Source organism: Mastigoproctus giganteus, chromosome 12 (genome assembly GCF_048544385.1).
Source record: "Mastigoproctus giganteus isolate SK-2022 chromosome 12, ASM4854438v1, whole genome shotgun sequence".
NCBI classification, from domain to species: domain Eukaryota; kingdom Metazoa; phylum Arthropoda; class Arachnida; order Uropygi; family Thelyphonidae; genus Mastigoproctus; species Mastigoproctus giganteus.
In genome coordinates this window covers 133,141,206-133,158,115 of record NC_143586.1, presented here as the reverse complement: position 1 = coordinate 133,158,115, position 16,910 = coordinate 133,141,206, and the positions used below count along the sequence as shown (strand labels likewise).

Sequence of the window (16,910 nt, the reverse complement as noted above, 5' to 3'; positions counted from 1 at the left end):
CTGAGATCTACTGACCCCTTCAAAAATTTACGAACCTCTATGCGTGTGTGTGTTTAATCATAAATTTTAATCAATTTATTTTATTTTACCTGTCATTTTTTCTAGAACATTCGGAAGATTTCTACAGTATTCGAGAATGTTCTAGAACAGTGGTTCCCTAATTACTGAGATCTACGGACCCCTTCAAAAATAAAAAGTTTACGAACCTGTGTGTGTGTAAACACTGGGTTTTCTTTAAAAAAAAAAAAAAAAAAAAAGTTTTACGTTTAAAACAACTCAACTTCATTCTTATTTTTACATAAATATATAATAATAACTTTATTTATCATCAATTTGCTATACATACAACAAATAATTTGACCAGTTCCAGAGGATACGTTTCGTGAACCCCCAGGGGTTCGCGGACCCCAGTTTGAGAAACTGTTCTAGAATATTTTTACTGCGGAAGAAAGGTCGGGATATTTATGGAAGGTTTAGAACTTTCGACGGAGTTCTCTAGAAACTTCTCTACCGGTGTGTGTATATATACATACATATATATACACACACAAGTGGTCCGCACCAAGCAAGCATTTTCGTTTCAAAAAGAGTATGTTTCAGAGAGCCATTGGTAAACAAAGTGAACAAATGTTTATATAAAAGTGTTCTGTGCATAAATGTCAATATGAACCGATTTACATTTATGCACACATGTTTAAATTAGAAATAAAAATCTAGTTCCTTAATTGCGTTCCTCAACCGTAAATGAAACATGTCGCGTTCTTGCCGAAATAATCCTGATAGCTTTTGCTACATTTGCAGAGAAGTGATATTAAAATCGCAGCGAAAGCCACCGTCACAACTTGTAAGAAAGCCTATGAATTCTATTTTGGATGTAAGGTCGGAGATCAAGATAAAGTATGGACTCCAAAGATTTCCTGTAGCTCATGTTCAAGGACATTTAACAGGCTGATTTAGATAGAATAGAGGTGGTCATAAATTGAAGCCATTTGCTGTTCCGGTGGTATGGCGGTAAACTCGAGACCACATTATTATTATTACTAACCATATAGTGCAAGGAAACCTGAAGCTTATGCTGCACCAGCTAAAAAAAAAAAAAAAAAAAATCCGACGAGTTATTGAGAGAGAGAGAGAGAGAGAGTAGAAGGGAATCACTAAGAAACAGAAAAATGGTGATATCCAGCTCAGGACTCTGGGTGTGCCAAGCCCATACTCACCAGATGTGAGCCCCTGGGGTTATAAACGATTGTTACTTTTACAAGACCAATACTGTATTTCTGGGAAATCCAAGCATAAGTAGTCTCTTGTACTTCACGCTTGGCTGGTTCCTCATGATGATACAACATTTCAGAGAGTCTGACTATAAGAATCAAAAAGGAGTCTACAGAAGATGCAGAACCCAAAATGAGTACAGATCCAGACATGATACTGCAAAGCCACATCTAAATCACTCAGCCAGAATTGAACGATTTGGTCAGAGATTTGGAACTCCCCAAAACCAAGGCTCACTGCTTCAGCAGTAGAATCTTCTTGAAAAGGGGTGTCAGGGTGTCTTTTTATAGGAAAGGGCAATCTAACATAACCTATTATTCCATGGATGGTGCTTTGGTTTATTATAACAACGTCCAGGAATTAATGAAAGAGTTGCACCTGGAGCAGGTCCCCGAGTTGTTGGAGGCTTTTCATTGATTCACGCAAGGTCAGTTTGAAAGTAGTTTTACTCCATAATGGAAATAAGTATCCATCTATACCCCATTGGTCCATGCAGTTCACATGAAGGAAACATATGAGAACCTATAGGTTCTTTTACACAAAATATGCTATCAAGAATACAAATAGAATATCTGTGCTGACCTAAAATTGGTAAATTTGCTGACTGGGTTGCAAGGTGGATAACATTAAATACTGCTGCTCTTTAGGCAAGTGTGACAGCCAAGCAAAAAATTGTCACTACAGGGTAAAAAAAAAAAAAAAAAAAAAAAAAAATGGCCAGACCGATTAGAAACTACACCAGACCAGAAAAAAAAAAAAAAAAAAAAAAGTAGCACATCCTACTTTGGTGGGTATGAAGGAAGGAGAGGGAGCAAGAGAATAGGGAAACATAAAAGGAGGGAGAAAAGACTATTGGAAAGTGGTGTACCTAGTGGTCCTTTCTTATGTTGGAGAAAATCAATGCAAGTGGAGAGACTGAAGTCTTTTCACTGGTGTTTGTCCATTGCTAGGATTCTGGGAGCTTTGCCAACCACACCAATATAAAGCATTTCCCCACCTGTTCTCCAGAATTAACTCATTTCTTAATCCACTGGCATTTTTCCTTCTGCAAGTAACCCTTTACAGATAAATGGAGAAATCCATCAACCACCAATTCTTACACTATCTTAAAATTTTCCAATGCAAATTATACCTTGGTGATATCTTGGCTCACATTAGTCATTTGTGAACTGATTCTATGGCAGAGTTTGGAGAAACTCGAGTAGTTATTCAATATTTCTAAAGCTTTTGATCATGTTTGGTTTTAAGACCTTCTAACCATGCATCTCCTTGCGGTCTGTTCTCTGATTCTTGCAACTGGATAGCCAGCTTCCTCTTTGCCCGTTCACTCCATGTGATGGTACAGTGTCTTCTAACTTCAACTAATGCTGGAGTAACCAGGCACATATCAGGGCAGATGTGCTTTGTGCACCATTAAACCCCATACAACAAAAGCTGAAGCACCTGTTTGTTCAGAACAGAAAATTGTTCTACAAATTCACTTGCTCTTTTCCTTCAGTATATTAATGATATTCATCCTGTAAATACTATCCACTGTTCACTGATAACAGTATACACTACATTACAATTTCCAGTCCAAAAAACTGTTCTGCAAAAACAGCTACACTTACTGAACACCCACTACTAGTCTTGTTGGAATTTCTTACAAAGAGTCAGCTACTCCTGTGTTAGTTTTCAATAACTCAGCTATTTAGAAGCCTTTATAACAGGAAAACCTTGATTTTTTTAACCTTTCTTGAAGTACACACATTACAAACACTGCTGCTTTTGCACTGAACCCCCCCCCCCCAGACATGCTTTTCCACACACAAATACAGCAATACCTCGCTTAGCACGGTTTTGAATAGCACAGGTTTCACTATAACATGGTTTTCAATTCAGTTCAAGTCAAAAATTTACTGTACATATTAAAACTCATTCAATAGCCTAGGCACGTACTCTACATATATGCTGTGTTGTTGTAGTCTAGGTATGCATACACATATGCTGCAGTGCCAACCACTGTCTCACGTGCACATGTGCCAATAGTTCCCCTCGGGAAGTTGGCAGCAACATGCAACAGTGTTCAGTATTCTTAATTCCACCCTGATGAGACGACATGATAGCTTTTCAAACTTTTCATGTCACAATTTATTTTTTACCCCTTTAAATACAATCGAAAATATATTTGCATCTTGGCTAGAAATCACTGCCAGCAACATGAGTTCTGTTTTTTTTTTTTATGAAAACCCCAAACATGAAAAGTATCAAAACCTATAGTACTTAGTACCGTGCATGGGTTGAAGGAGAAGTATGGGGGGAAGGGAATGCCGGAAACTTTGCTCTAGAGACTAAACATGGGTTTCACCACTTCAAGCCTCCGATAAGCAAAGTGGTGGTATTTCACTGGTTGATGAAAGTCATCTACCACCTGTTTGGCAGCATGTTTTGTCCATTTTGACAAATGATTTCACTGGTTTTGAATCGCAAATTCAAATGAGAAAAGAGCTGGGATTCGAAACTTTGGACACCGTCAATGTACGTGACTGCACTGACTCCCATGCATATGACTTAGATAATGCAACTCTCTCCTTGAACTTGACGAGCAAACTGCATATGAAGAAGATAAAAACAATTCTGAAGTGGATAACATTGGAATGGCACTAAAAGAATTTTCAACAGAAGAATTGGAGAAAGAAAGTTTTTCGAGGAGTTGACATGGCCTGCGAAGTGATTATGATCCGGATGTTGAACATAGCATGAAGATACGGAAAATTTTACAAGATGGGATTCGATGCCACAAAGACTTGTACACCAAGAAAAAGAAGAGATGACTCCACCAAACTTTATTATTGAAATACCTAAATAAACAATAAAGCTTTTTTCTCATCTCTCATGATGTTATCTTTTCATTAATAAAATTTTTGCAATATTTTTTATTTCAAATCCTTTTAATTGGCTATCAAGCGCAAACTGTTTATAGATTTATTATAATTCGTTTATAGACTGTTTCTCTGGTACACATTCAATTAAAACCCATTACAATTATACCTCAATCAGCACGGTTTCACATAACACGGAACAGTTTCGGTACCAATTATCAGTGCTATGCAGGATATTGCTGTATATACTTTGCACAAATCAAAACAACTATGGATGGTGAGAATCTCATTTAACCCTTTAGAAGTATAAAGGGGGGAAAAAAAATCAGAGTGGGTCCACAGTTTACTTTATACACTCTGGCACTTTATACATTTAGCCTTCTTTTTTTTAGAGAAAAGCCAGTAGGCACAAAAAAGATTGTTCTTCCTCTAGTTGCCTGGGCCATTTAGATCCCATACGCCTACATTTGAAAAATTAGTAAAAAATAATTCAGAAGTTTATTTTTTTTGATGTCACCTATATTTTCAGTGTTTTCTAAAAAAAAAAAAACTGTGAAAAATCCATTTTTTATAATAAAAACATTTTTAATTAATTTTTGAAATTAAAACTTGCTTTAGACTTGTCGACAAGCAAAATGCAAATTTAAAAACTGTGTGCTTCAACTAACCTTGCAGGTGGATGCCAGCCTATCAGTAACATGAGCGCCTGCTGCATGAAATGTGAAGTGCATGTGTCAATAGTTTAATTCAAGTGATTCTTTGGTGTCGTGAAGCTCGAGAGCATTACCATCTGGAGGAAAGCATTCGGCAGTAAAGCCAGCTTTGGTCAGTAACTGAGTAACAAGTGTCAATCAACACAGCATATAATTATATTTAACTTAATTTGTGAATTTTTCCTAATTGTGTGTTAATTAAGAGATTTTTTGAATTTGACAAAAAAATCAATATAAACATTTTCAAAAATAGCTATTAAGAGTCTCAGCTGAGTGGAAGGAGCAGATAACGATCATGAATTGCTAAAATATTGTCTGGAGTCAAATCAACCCAGTATACCTAACGTGGAGTTAAGCAGCACACGTGAAATTTTTCTTCTTTATTCTGACAAGATAATATTTTCAAATGGTATCTACAGTAACAGCAGTCTTGTTATCAAGAAAGAAAAAAAATCCAGACCATCTCACATCTAATTCTTGATGATGTGAAGCTGAGACCAAAACTCTACAGAGAATTAACACAGGTGCATGGGGGCTTTTTCCTTCTTTTTTTTTTTTTTTTTTTTTTTTTTGTAGCCAGTATACCTCTTAAACACCCAATTTATATACTCAAATTATAGGTTAATTAATGATCGCTCTCTTCAAAATTTACTCCACTTGCCATTACATATTTCCATGGGCATTTTCTGAATTTCAGAATTTGACAGAAACATACAATCGCATCTTTCTGTCAAATTCATTTATGAAGTAGTCAATATATATATATATATATATATATATATCATTTTCAACCTAAGGTATTCCTTGATGGCATGATGAGGAGGTAATCTGTGTTATTTGAAAAGAATAAAGCACTCAAAATCTACATTGGATTATCTTTATTTCCGAATTGGAAATACATAAATAATGGAGTCAAAGTTTTGTGACCGAAGTGACCTTTTGTGATGGTGATATTGCAAAGAAGACAGTTCTCTCTGCAGAAGTGGTAAGAAAATACCACAAAATGTTTAACTCTATTATGTACATATTTCCAATTCAGAAATAGAGGTGTGATTAAAAGCAACATTTTCAATCTACAGAAGTTAAAGTCCAATATAACAATTATCTTCTCAAGCTCATGCACAGTACTAAAGTGCTAACAGTTAACCAATGATCTTTCATGTTTATGGTTTACCATAAAAAATATTATTAAAATTGCCAATATTTTTGTTTTATACAAAGAATTTGTTCACTTTTACATATATATTTTTTAATTGATGCCATTTCCCAAAATATTTCTTTGGGCGTTTCTTCTCTTAGGCATAATGCTTGAATTCAGTTTCGAGCAACAATGATAAAAAATTGTAATCCCTACTCTATGAAAGCTTTTATAGCTAAAATTCACTTTGTTAATTAACAGAGATTATAAAAAAGACAAATAATTAAAAAAAATTTAATTGTTCAGTATGTAGTTTATTTTATTTATTTTTTTTTTGTACCAGCATAGTCCAGAGCTAACATGCACAGTTACAAGTATGGAGGTTCTAAGTTTGCGCCCACACACCGCTATGAAAAAAAGCATGGAAATTTTTTACAAAAAAAAAAAAAAAAAAAAAAAATTCTGGTTGCTCTTAATTCAATGAGCAGTGTTCTCCCCAGAAACTTTTGCCAGCCTAGTGGGGAAGTGTAATACTTCACAATATTATAAAATTTTCTGTTATTCATAAATGTGACTTAAGGGATCTAGAGCAAAAATTAATTACATAATTTAACATTATATGCTCCTGTCGCATTAACCTCTATCGCATAGTATGTTCAGATTAATATTGATTGAGATCAGTGAGTAGTACCATATGGTACCACGAGAACTGCTTATATTTTAGCCGGGTGGTCAGTTAAATTCACCGGGCAGTGCACCCATTCGATAGGTCCTGGGGAGAACACACTGATAATTGAGGTGTTGAGACAATACTACTTTTAAAAAAGTAGTATTGTCTCATTTTGTAACACAGGTGATACCATGTAGCCCAACGGCTCCCAGATTTTAATTTTAATATTTGAAAAAAGTATTTGGTTTGTTTGAATTGTGTGTAGTGCACTAATGCTTAACCGTTTACTAGTAGATTGCAATGCATATTAATTCTATTTCTTCATTATTTTTAATAATAATGGAAAATTTTGCAAATATGTTTTTAGCCACTAAAAGTACTCTTTAGCTTTAACAAAAAAAGTTTAATTATATTTAAATTTTCAGAACAATGTTGATAAATAAAATAGGAACATGAAACAGTTAACCTCTGCCAAAATATTATAAATATGAAATCATTTGTATCCTTTTTTTCCCCAAGGTTCTTCTGGTATTCACTATATAAACTTGCTGGGGTTGACTGATTTACTGTTCATGGCCATAAAGTCTACCAGAGTTTTTATTTTCCATAATAATAACCACAAAGGTGAGCAGTCAACTTTGAGAAGTTTTGGATAGTGGAAGACATGCCACCGTGGTAAGAATCAGTGTTATGCTACACAACAAACCATACTTAGCCAGACACAATGGAGTAAATGTAAACAATATCATGTCACCTAACAGATCCCCCGCAGCTTACACAAAGTGAACAACAGTATAAAGGGCAAAAATAACAGCACATACACGACTAAAGGCCTTGAATGGGTTGAGCACGCTGAATTCTGATGGGATCCTTCCACTTGTTCAGATTACGAACCTAAGGGGGCATAACTTCAAATTAACCAGACCAGGACTGACGCCATGGATCGTAAGGTATGGAAGAACATCACAGAGCAAGTCCGAAACCCTGCGGCACTTACAGCAGCATACTGGTTGCGTGGCCAACCGCCTCCCCCAGCTGCCAGCTAAGGACCAAAGAAGAAGAAGAAGAACTTCAAATTAAGAAAAGACAGATGTAGAATAGATGTGCGGAAATTTGCCTTTAGCCAGCGGGTGGTTAATTGCTGGAACAAACTTCCATCTGTTGTTGTGGAAGTTGATAGGTTGAATAAATTTAAGGAGGAACTGGACAGGCATTTGGAGGGAGTGGTGTGATTTTTTTTTTTTTTTTGGCTGATGCTGCATAAGCTCATACACATGCTTTCTTGCATCGCATGCCTCTACTACTACTACCACCATTAAGAAATTACAAAAATTAACTCTTAATCCATAACCAGCGAGTCACAAGGATTAAATATTTCTAGCAGGGTCTGTCAGGCAATGTGATACTACTACTACTGCCTGGTTATTAATATCATTTGCTTATACAGCACCTGCAGAAAAAAATAATAATAATACCCACTTTATTTGCCAATTATTTCCAATAATTTGTCCAAAAACTCAATTTATTCAAACTAACCACCTCCACCACACTAGGTGGAAAGTTCTTCCAAGAGTTGGTTATTCTTTGACTGAATTCAAATTCCCACACACATGTTCTATATGACCAGCCTTTTCCAAGTTAAATATACCCCATTTTTTGTGTGTATCTTCTGAGAAAAAATAAAAATACCGTCAAAATTTAGTTTACTTAAAAACTTTTTAAAACCTTTCTACACTTCAATTAAGTCATCACACAGATGTCTGTTTGGTGAGACATAAACACTGGGAAAGAGAAAATGAGAGTAGGAGTATGTTATAGGCCTAATGATGCTGATTGAGTACAATGAACAGTTGAGTAGAGAAATAGAATGGGCCAGTAAATCAGAATGTCTTGTGATTTTAACGGGGAATTTTAACTTTCCAGATATTGACTGGAACTTGTGGATTGGTCACTTGCACACTAGCAAGGCTTTTGTGGATTTATTGGAGAATTGTTTTCTATAGTAACATGTTTGAGGGGCCAGAGGGCCCTCAAACCCTTGATCTGATTATCAGCAGTGATGATGCATGCATTAGGAATTTGCAGATAAAGGAACCACTAGGTGACAGTGTACTGATGTGGGATTTACTTAAAGAAATAACTACGATCAAGGGTAAAGGGAAGGGTTTTTGTTTTCGTAAAGGTGACCACAGAGGTCTCAGACAGTTTTTAAATTCTAAGAGTGGGATCAACTGATGATGTTACCAATGGTGAATTATAAATGGGAAGCCTTTAGGGACTTAATCTTGGAGGCTACTGGGCTTTTCATACCAACTAAGAAATACTGTTCAAGGTTCAGGCCTAAATGGATGTTGGATGAATTAATGAGGCTCGTGGCAGAGAAGAAAAATGCATGGGATGCATAAAAATTATCAGGTCACACAGAAGCCTACGACAGATATAAGCTAGTCTGTAATCAAGTCAAAAAGGAGGTTAGGCAGGCAAAGGCAGATTACGAGAAATCTTTGGCAAAGGAAACAGCAAACAGATCTTTACTTATGTAAACTCTAGAAGAAAGGGGATGAATCAGATTGGTCCACTTAATATAGAAGGTTCGACTATTGATGTTCCTGCTCAAGTAGCTGATAAACTGAATGAGTATTTTGCATCAACATTCACACATGAGGAATTATTCAAGGAGGGGAATGCCAGAAGTTTATCAAACTAACAGGGAGCTAAATGATTTTGTGATAACTGAGAGCAAATTGGAGGAGAAATTGTTAAAGTTAAACATAAAAAAGCACCTGGAATCTATCCAGTTATAATGAAGGAGGCAGCAAGAGAAGTAAGCAAACTCTTAGCCATAATTATGAGAGCATCCTTAGAGTCAGGGGAGGTCCCCATGGACTGAAGATGTGCAAATGTTTCCCCAATTCACAAAGGGGGTTCAAAGTGTGACACAAATAAATATAGACCTGTTAGTTTAACTTCTGTTCCGGGGAAAATAATGGACTCACTGGTTAAAGAGGTAATACAAGATCACTAGACAAAACAGCAGCAATAGTTCATACACAGCATGGGTTTGTTAAGGGGAAGTCTTGTCTGACCAATTTGACTGGATACAATGATGTGGTCACAAAGGAACTGGATGCTAAAAATAATTTTGATATCGTATACTTGGATTTCAAGAAATTTTGCACTGTTGCACATGGAAGACTGCTGTACAAATTGGAGTGGTATGGCATTAACGGCAAGTTACTGCAATGGATAAAGGAATAGTTGAGTGGGAGATGGCAGAGAGTGGTAATAAATGGACACTGCTCTACGTGGACTAATGTTATTAGCGGATTCCCCCAGGGTTCGGTGGTGGGTCCATTGTTGTTTTGTGTATTTATCAATGAAGGTATATCAGGCTTAATGTCTAAGTTGCAGATGATACAAAGGTTGTCAGGGTTGTTAATGATAGTAAAGACAGTATGTTACTGCAACAGGATCTAGAAAAGTTAGGCATGGCTGAGAAGTGGCAACTGAAGTTTAACATTGACAAATGCAAAGTACTGCACAGGGGTAGAAGTAACCCCAGAAGAATGTACCAACTGTGTGGTACATTCATTTTCTACCACTTAGGGTGGTAGAAAATGGAAAAAGACCTGGGAGTAATTATGCAGTCAGATAAGAAGTTTTCTGAGCAATGCAGACAGCTGCCAGAGCAGGTCACGGGGTTTTGTCAATGATATACAGGAATTTTGCTTGCAGGGAAAAAGGAGATGATTATCCCTTTGTATAGGCAATGGTCAGGCCATGCCTTGAGTACTGCGTACAGGTCTGGAGGCTTGATTTTTGGAAGGATGTAGATTTGCTTGCAGTGTGTACAGAGAAGGGCAACAAGATTGGTGAGGGGACCGAAGGGGGTCCTCTTACATTCTGAAAATTGCAGCAGCTGGAGACTAGGCACCTGCGAGGTGATCTGATTGAGGTGTATAAGGTCTTGAATGGTTTGAGCAAGCTCAATGCTGACGGGATACTTCTGCTTGCTCAGACTAAGAATCTGAGGAGGCATAGATTCAAATTGAAGAAAGACAATTGTAGAATAGATGTGTGGAAGTTTGCCTTTAGCCAATGGGTAATTGATTTCTGGAACAGACTTCCATCTGTTGTTGTGGAAGTTGATAGCTTAAATAAATTTAAGGCTGAACATTTGGAGTGAGTGACCGGATGGGTGAAATGGGAAAGGTTTTTTTTTTTGGCTGATGCTGTATAAGCTTGCTTTCTTGCATCATATGCCTCAACTAATGCTAATTTCTAGAGATTGATTGACTGCAATTTACAGAACACCAGCCTTACTGGGGTTCTGTAATCCTTTTATGCCCCTAACTAAACTTGTTACACTGCTCTGTACCCTTTCAACAGATGTATATCCTTCCTAAAATGAGATTTTCAAACCCATGTATAGTATTCCAAATATGGCTGAACCATAGCCTTACACAATGAGATAATCACATCTTTTTGTCCCTGTTGGCAAAGTATATCGTTGACAGAACCCACAGTCTGCTAGAACACACTGTTTGCACTGCTCAGAAAATTCTGTTGAAATGTTTGAGCAATTATCTGTAAATCTTCCTTCTCAACTATTTTAGGTTGCCTCCAAGTGCCAAGCAAGCAACTAGAGATTTCCAAATTATTTTCAAGCAATTATTTTCTTATAAAGCAGTTTATTGCAGAGAGTGTCGGTCTTGTAATTCACAGTGTTATTTAAATTTTGCTCTTCTAGTGAAAATAAATTACTTTACTTAAAAGAAAGAAAACACACCTTTCACAGTGTTATTTAATTTTGCTCTAGAAGAGTAAAATTAAATAACATTGTGAATTAAGAAATATTTGGTAGAGCTTAGACTGCTCAGTTCTGCCAAATATTCTGATATCTCATTGAGCAATATCACTCCTTTCTTCATCAAAGAAACAGTTTATCTCCAAAAGATAGACTGTACCTCCAGATAAGAATCCTATTCAGCAACAAAAAGCTCTGAAACAGGCAACAGCTGCAAATTCATGTTGACACCAAAGACACTGATAAAAAATGCAGGACAAGACTATTCAGTTCTCACAATTGATCCAGAGAATACTAACACTGGAAGCCACTCTTTCCAAAGAAAGAAAAAACAAAGATACACAGGCACAAACAAACCAACTCACATACTGATCTGATGGAATTGTCATGGACTTCATGCCAATTTAGATGATTCGCACAATGTGTTAAGTTTAAATATAAGTATGCATACAAGAAACAAACCTTACCAATATTATATAGTAAAACATTACAAGATATATGAAAAAGATTATCTCTAACGAAACACACGGCAGAGTAGAACTTATGTCAATTATGCATCCCCCTCTAGATCCAGAAAATATCTTTAGAGACAGTTGTGGCCTGTGTTAAACTATCTCTCACCAAATCATGCATAAACTCTTGACAATTTAGATGTCACAGTAGGGCAAATACCAGCCCCCTTTTGTATCACAGGTGACTGGAATGCACATTCCCTAATCCAATGGTGTTTTCAACACCTTGATAGCAAAGGACATTAATTGAAAAATTTGTAGATAAACAATCTATTCTAGTCAAACAATGTTGCTTACACATATGTGCATCTACTTCTGAATTAAACTCTACTATTGATCTTTCAATATGCCCTATAACAAAATTTCCACTCTCAGACTAGTTACCAACAATTCATAGTAGTAACCACTTCAAGGTCATCTGAACTTTGTAGACAATTCTCTTTCTCAGACTAACATAAAAGCAACCTGGAAATTTGACAAGGCTAACTGGCTCAACTACCAAGAAATAACTCATTTAGATACCTGTATCACTGCAACCACCCAAATGACTCTTTAGTAAGCAACTATAGCTACAAAATCATCCATCAGAAACATGGTGGACTAAAGCCTGCCAAAGGAGAGCAATAAATATTGGAATCTTTTGTAAATGTCCAACCACAGCTATCTCATACAGTTCCAGAAAGTAAGAAAGCTAGTAATATAAGACAATCAAGTAAAAAAAGCATGGGGGCATTATGCTGCCACATAAACAGATCCACAGATATACTGCTATAATTTGGAATAAAATCATACAAATTAATGGCAAACATTCACCCACAACTTTTCCAATTCTACTTCTAAAATTATGAAAATTTTTAAGCTCCCTGAAATTGCTAACACATTAGGCTTAATTTGAAACACTTTCAGTCATTATCGCATATGAACCAGACTTTGAACTGCTTAGTTTGGACAGAAAAATATGGAGTGAACCTTCAATAATACTCTTCACCAACATCTATATAATCTGTCAACCACTGACCATGAGTGAATTGCATAAAGTACTTGCTGCACATGAAAGAAGAATGGTGCTCGAAGCCTTGATGACATGTGTGCTACCCAACTGATATTCTGTCCTGGGATTACCACCATCCAAATGCAGTACCTTAAATTTATTAAGGTTAAACCTTAATTGCTATTTCTCAGCTCATCTGCCTAGATCTGTTGGAAGCACCATACCCTAATTAATGCTGTTAACCATCTTTGTACCATCAGTAAACTTAAGAAAAAAACCATGAAATAACTACATTTGTATCATTAATAAATATTGAAAACAGTAAGGGACCCACCAGCACACACTGTGGTATACCACTATGACATTAGTCCGTGAAGAGCAGAAGTCATTTATAACTAATCTCCTATCACTTAGCCATTTCTTAATCCAGAGTTAGTAACTTGCCCATATTGCTACACTGTTTGAGATCATTGATATGAAGAAGGATGGTTGCCAGATAGATGAGGAATGGTATCGAATGATTGTTGGATAAAATGGAGCAATGTTGCATTAGAGACAAGTAACAAATAATGTTATCAAAATCAGAGCTATCTTTATGCAATACTTTTTTTTTTTGGCTGATGCTGCATAAGCTTGCTTTCTTGCATCGTATGCCTCTACTAATGCTATGCCCATTCTCTACTTCAATTCCTCAAGGCTCCTTTAATAATGTTGATACAAGTCAGAATGCTACTTTTTTGGGGCCCCTACCATCTGACACCCCTGGCAACCCCCAGTTGGGAACAGGCAGAAAGATGAACTGGACTCAAACATTTTAGTATGTTTAGTAACCTAAATTGGCATCTTACTGACATAAAGGAAGCTAAATATCAATATTTGGTTTCACTGATGCTCTCTGAACACAAAATGAGAAGACAAGTCTCACCCCCCCCCCTCTTTATACAATAAATCACACAATTTAAAATATGATAATTGCTTTTATCATATTTCAAATTTTAATGCATATTCCATAACAACAAGAAGGTCATAACAACATTCATTGTCACCAAATTACCTGGGAATAATTGTGCAGTCTGCTATGGAGTTAGCAGAGCAGTGCAGACAGACAGCCAGCCAGAACAGCTTATGGAGTTTTGCTAGCAAAGATAAGGAGGTGGTTATCCCATTATACATGGCAATGGTTGGGCTGCATACAGGTCTGGAGGCCTCATTTTAGGAAGGATGTAGATCTGCTGGAACAGATGCAGGATGGGAACAAAATTGGTGAAGGGAACGAAAAGGTGATCTTGTCAAGAAAGGCTTCAGTTTTGCAAACTGCAGCATCTGAAGACTAGGCAGTGCCCTTGCCTGGGGTGCAATTCTTTAAGGGACGGAAAATTTTACAAATCATGAAAAAAAAAAAAAAAAAAAAAAATATATATATATATATATATATATCTCCATCCTTAAAGGGGATGGTGAAAAATTCTTCTGCCCGGGGCACAAAAATACCTTGGTCCAGCATTGAAACTAGGCACCTAGGAACAGATCTGACTGAAGTGTTTAAAGCTTTGAATAGATTGAACAAGCCAAATGCTAATGGCATTCCTCCTCTTGCTCAGACTAAACACATAAGAGGGCATAAACTCAAATTGAGGAAGAATGGTTGCTGGATAAATATGTGCAAGTTTGCCTTTAATCGAAGGATGGTTGATTGTGCATCCATCTGTTGTTGTTGTGTAAGTGGATAGTTAGAAAAATTAGACAAACTACTGGAGAGGATATGGAAAGTTTTTTTTTTTAGATGACGTTGTATAAGCTTGCTTTCCTGCATCATTTGCCCTACTAATACTAAATTGGCTTGCTTTAGTTTGTGTTGATTTCATTCTGGAATATTAAAAATTTAATTATTAATGTTTAACAATATGGATAATATTAATGTTTAATCATAGTGATAATATCAATTATTAAATTGTTAATAATTTTAAAGCACCAATATATCAAAAAAAAAACATTCATATTTTGATGCATCTTGAAAAGAGGAGGTACACCAGCATAGCTGAGAAGTCAAAGCAGGTATACAAGAGTGCATGTGTTTTAAGTTAACTTTGATTTCAGCTCGCATAACTGCTAAATATGGTAATATTCTTGTATTCTCTGTTTTGTAAACTCTTCTGAGCCTATTTGAACTTCCTGGAGTATGAACAGAAAATTTTATTTATTATACTTAATATATTGAAGTAATGAATTTCACCATATTTAATATTTTAGCTAACTGAATTTTATTCAAAATATGGTTTCTCCTTCCAAATCGTTGGAATCGTTCCAAATGCCAAACCTTTGGCTGTTATTTTAACCTTTTATCAGACATTTCATGCCCCACCATTTTCTCACAAATCCCTGTGCTCTGTACGTAAATGGATTCCTCAGTTTTCACTCGTTCGAAGAGGTCTGTGTTTGAATCTGGTCAAAGATGGGGGGGGGGAATTCTTACACCTAACGAAATCCATATATATTTAATCGAAGATGTAGTTAGCCGACCTCAGGCGAAAGTGGTAAGGATTTTTATTCTGAGTTATTGCATCTTTCAAGGCTGGCGCAATGTGAAAATCGAGTCATAAACTTACACTTGTACGTATCGATGTAAACTATACTAACTGACGCACTATAACAACCACAAGCCCCTATGTGTGCTATTAGTATATAACGACTACTTTCTTGTCTACCTGTCTGAATAATATATGTTATCTTCACCACTCTTTAACATAATATATTCATATGAATTAAATTTTGTTATATATGTATAATATCCACTGCTTTTTTTATTTGTAACTGTTTTACTTTAGTAACAAGAATCATTTCTCAACTGTAAACTGTACAATAAATATACATTAGATTAAATATGCATACAATGAAATTATACGCACAACCAACGTTACACAAGAGTAGCACTTTTTGAATTCGACGATTAATTAAATTTGGAACATTTCACGAACACTGATCCACTGCAAGTGGGAAAATCGTTTATAATATAACTGAACTGTTCCTTTGTACCGAAATATTTCAATATTTTTCAGATGACGAAGGATGAAAAGCAACAACATACTTTGCTATGAACGACAATTTATACTGACACAAGTAGCTTTGCACAATACACGTTTATATTTAGCCTTATCACAGCAAGTTACATTCTGAAAAACAGTTTTTTCGATAAAAAATTTTAAGCTTTTCAAAATATACATATAATATAAAAGTATGTTAAGCTCACCTAGTATAACCAACATTTTGGCGAAAGCAGTCAAACATTATCAACATCAGGTAAACAAACACATACTAGTCGTTCCAACGACTACACCGTACCTTTTCAGGTATCTCGATGATATAAATAATACTACTTCGCGATATCTCCCCATCATTATCACCAATGCAATATAGGCTTAGAAAACAACTTCCTGTCCGTTACTACATCCTGTGCAGTAAAATTTTTGCGTCACAAACAGCAGAAACGTAAGAGTGACATCACATACTCCAAGCCAATGGCATATAACATCAATTACAACTAATTTCAATGTTTAAAGTCTGAGATGGCTACCAGCGGGCTATTTGTGCACCCCACAACAACCGCCGCACAAATTGCACCAGTCTGCGTTTAAAAAAAAATCTGTCATGTTATATACTACTGTTTAGTAATCTGAACTATATTCCGAATTACGAAAGTTGCTTGAAGTTTGCTCTGTTACGACAGAATTTTATTATTATTATTAGCCATATGGTGCTAGGAACCTGAGGCTCATGCTGTGCTGCCAAAAAAAAAAAAAAAAAATCCCGAGTTACTCTGAGAGAGAAGTAGAAATGAATCACCAAGAAAGAGAATGATGATATCCAGCTCAGAACTCTGGGTGTGCCATACTCGCCAAATGTGAGCCCCTGGGTTGATTTTTCGTTACAGATAAAAAAAAAAAAAAAG

At 36.0% G+C, this 16,910-nt stretch overlaps 1 protein-coding gene across 1 annotated transcript in view; it reads right to left on the bottom strand.

Moving 5' to 3' along the window:
- RASSF8 (ras association domain-containing protein 8) overlaps positions 1 to 16,481 on the bottom strand; it is a 78,859-nt gene extending 62,378 nt beyond the window's left edge. The window contains exon 1 of the mRNA XM_090386720.1: positions 16,212 to 16,481. The gene's annotated coding sequence lies outside the window, so the exon portion shown is untranslated. The remainder of the gene's footprint in view (positions 1 to 16,211) is intronic.
- Between the last annotated feature and the right edge of the window lie 429 nt (positions 16,482 to 16,910).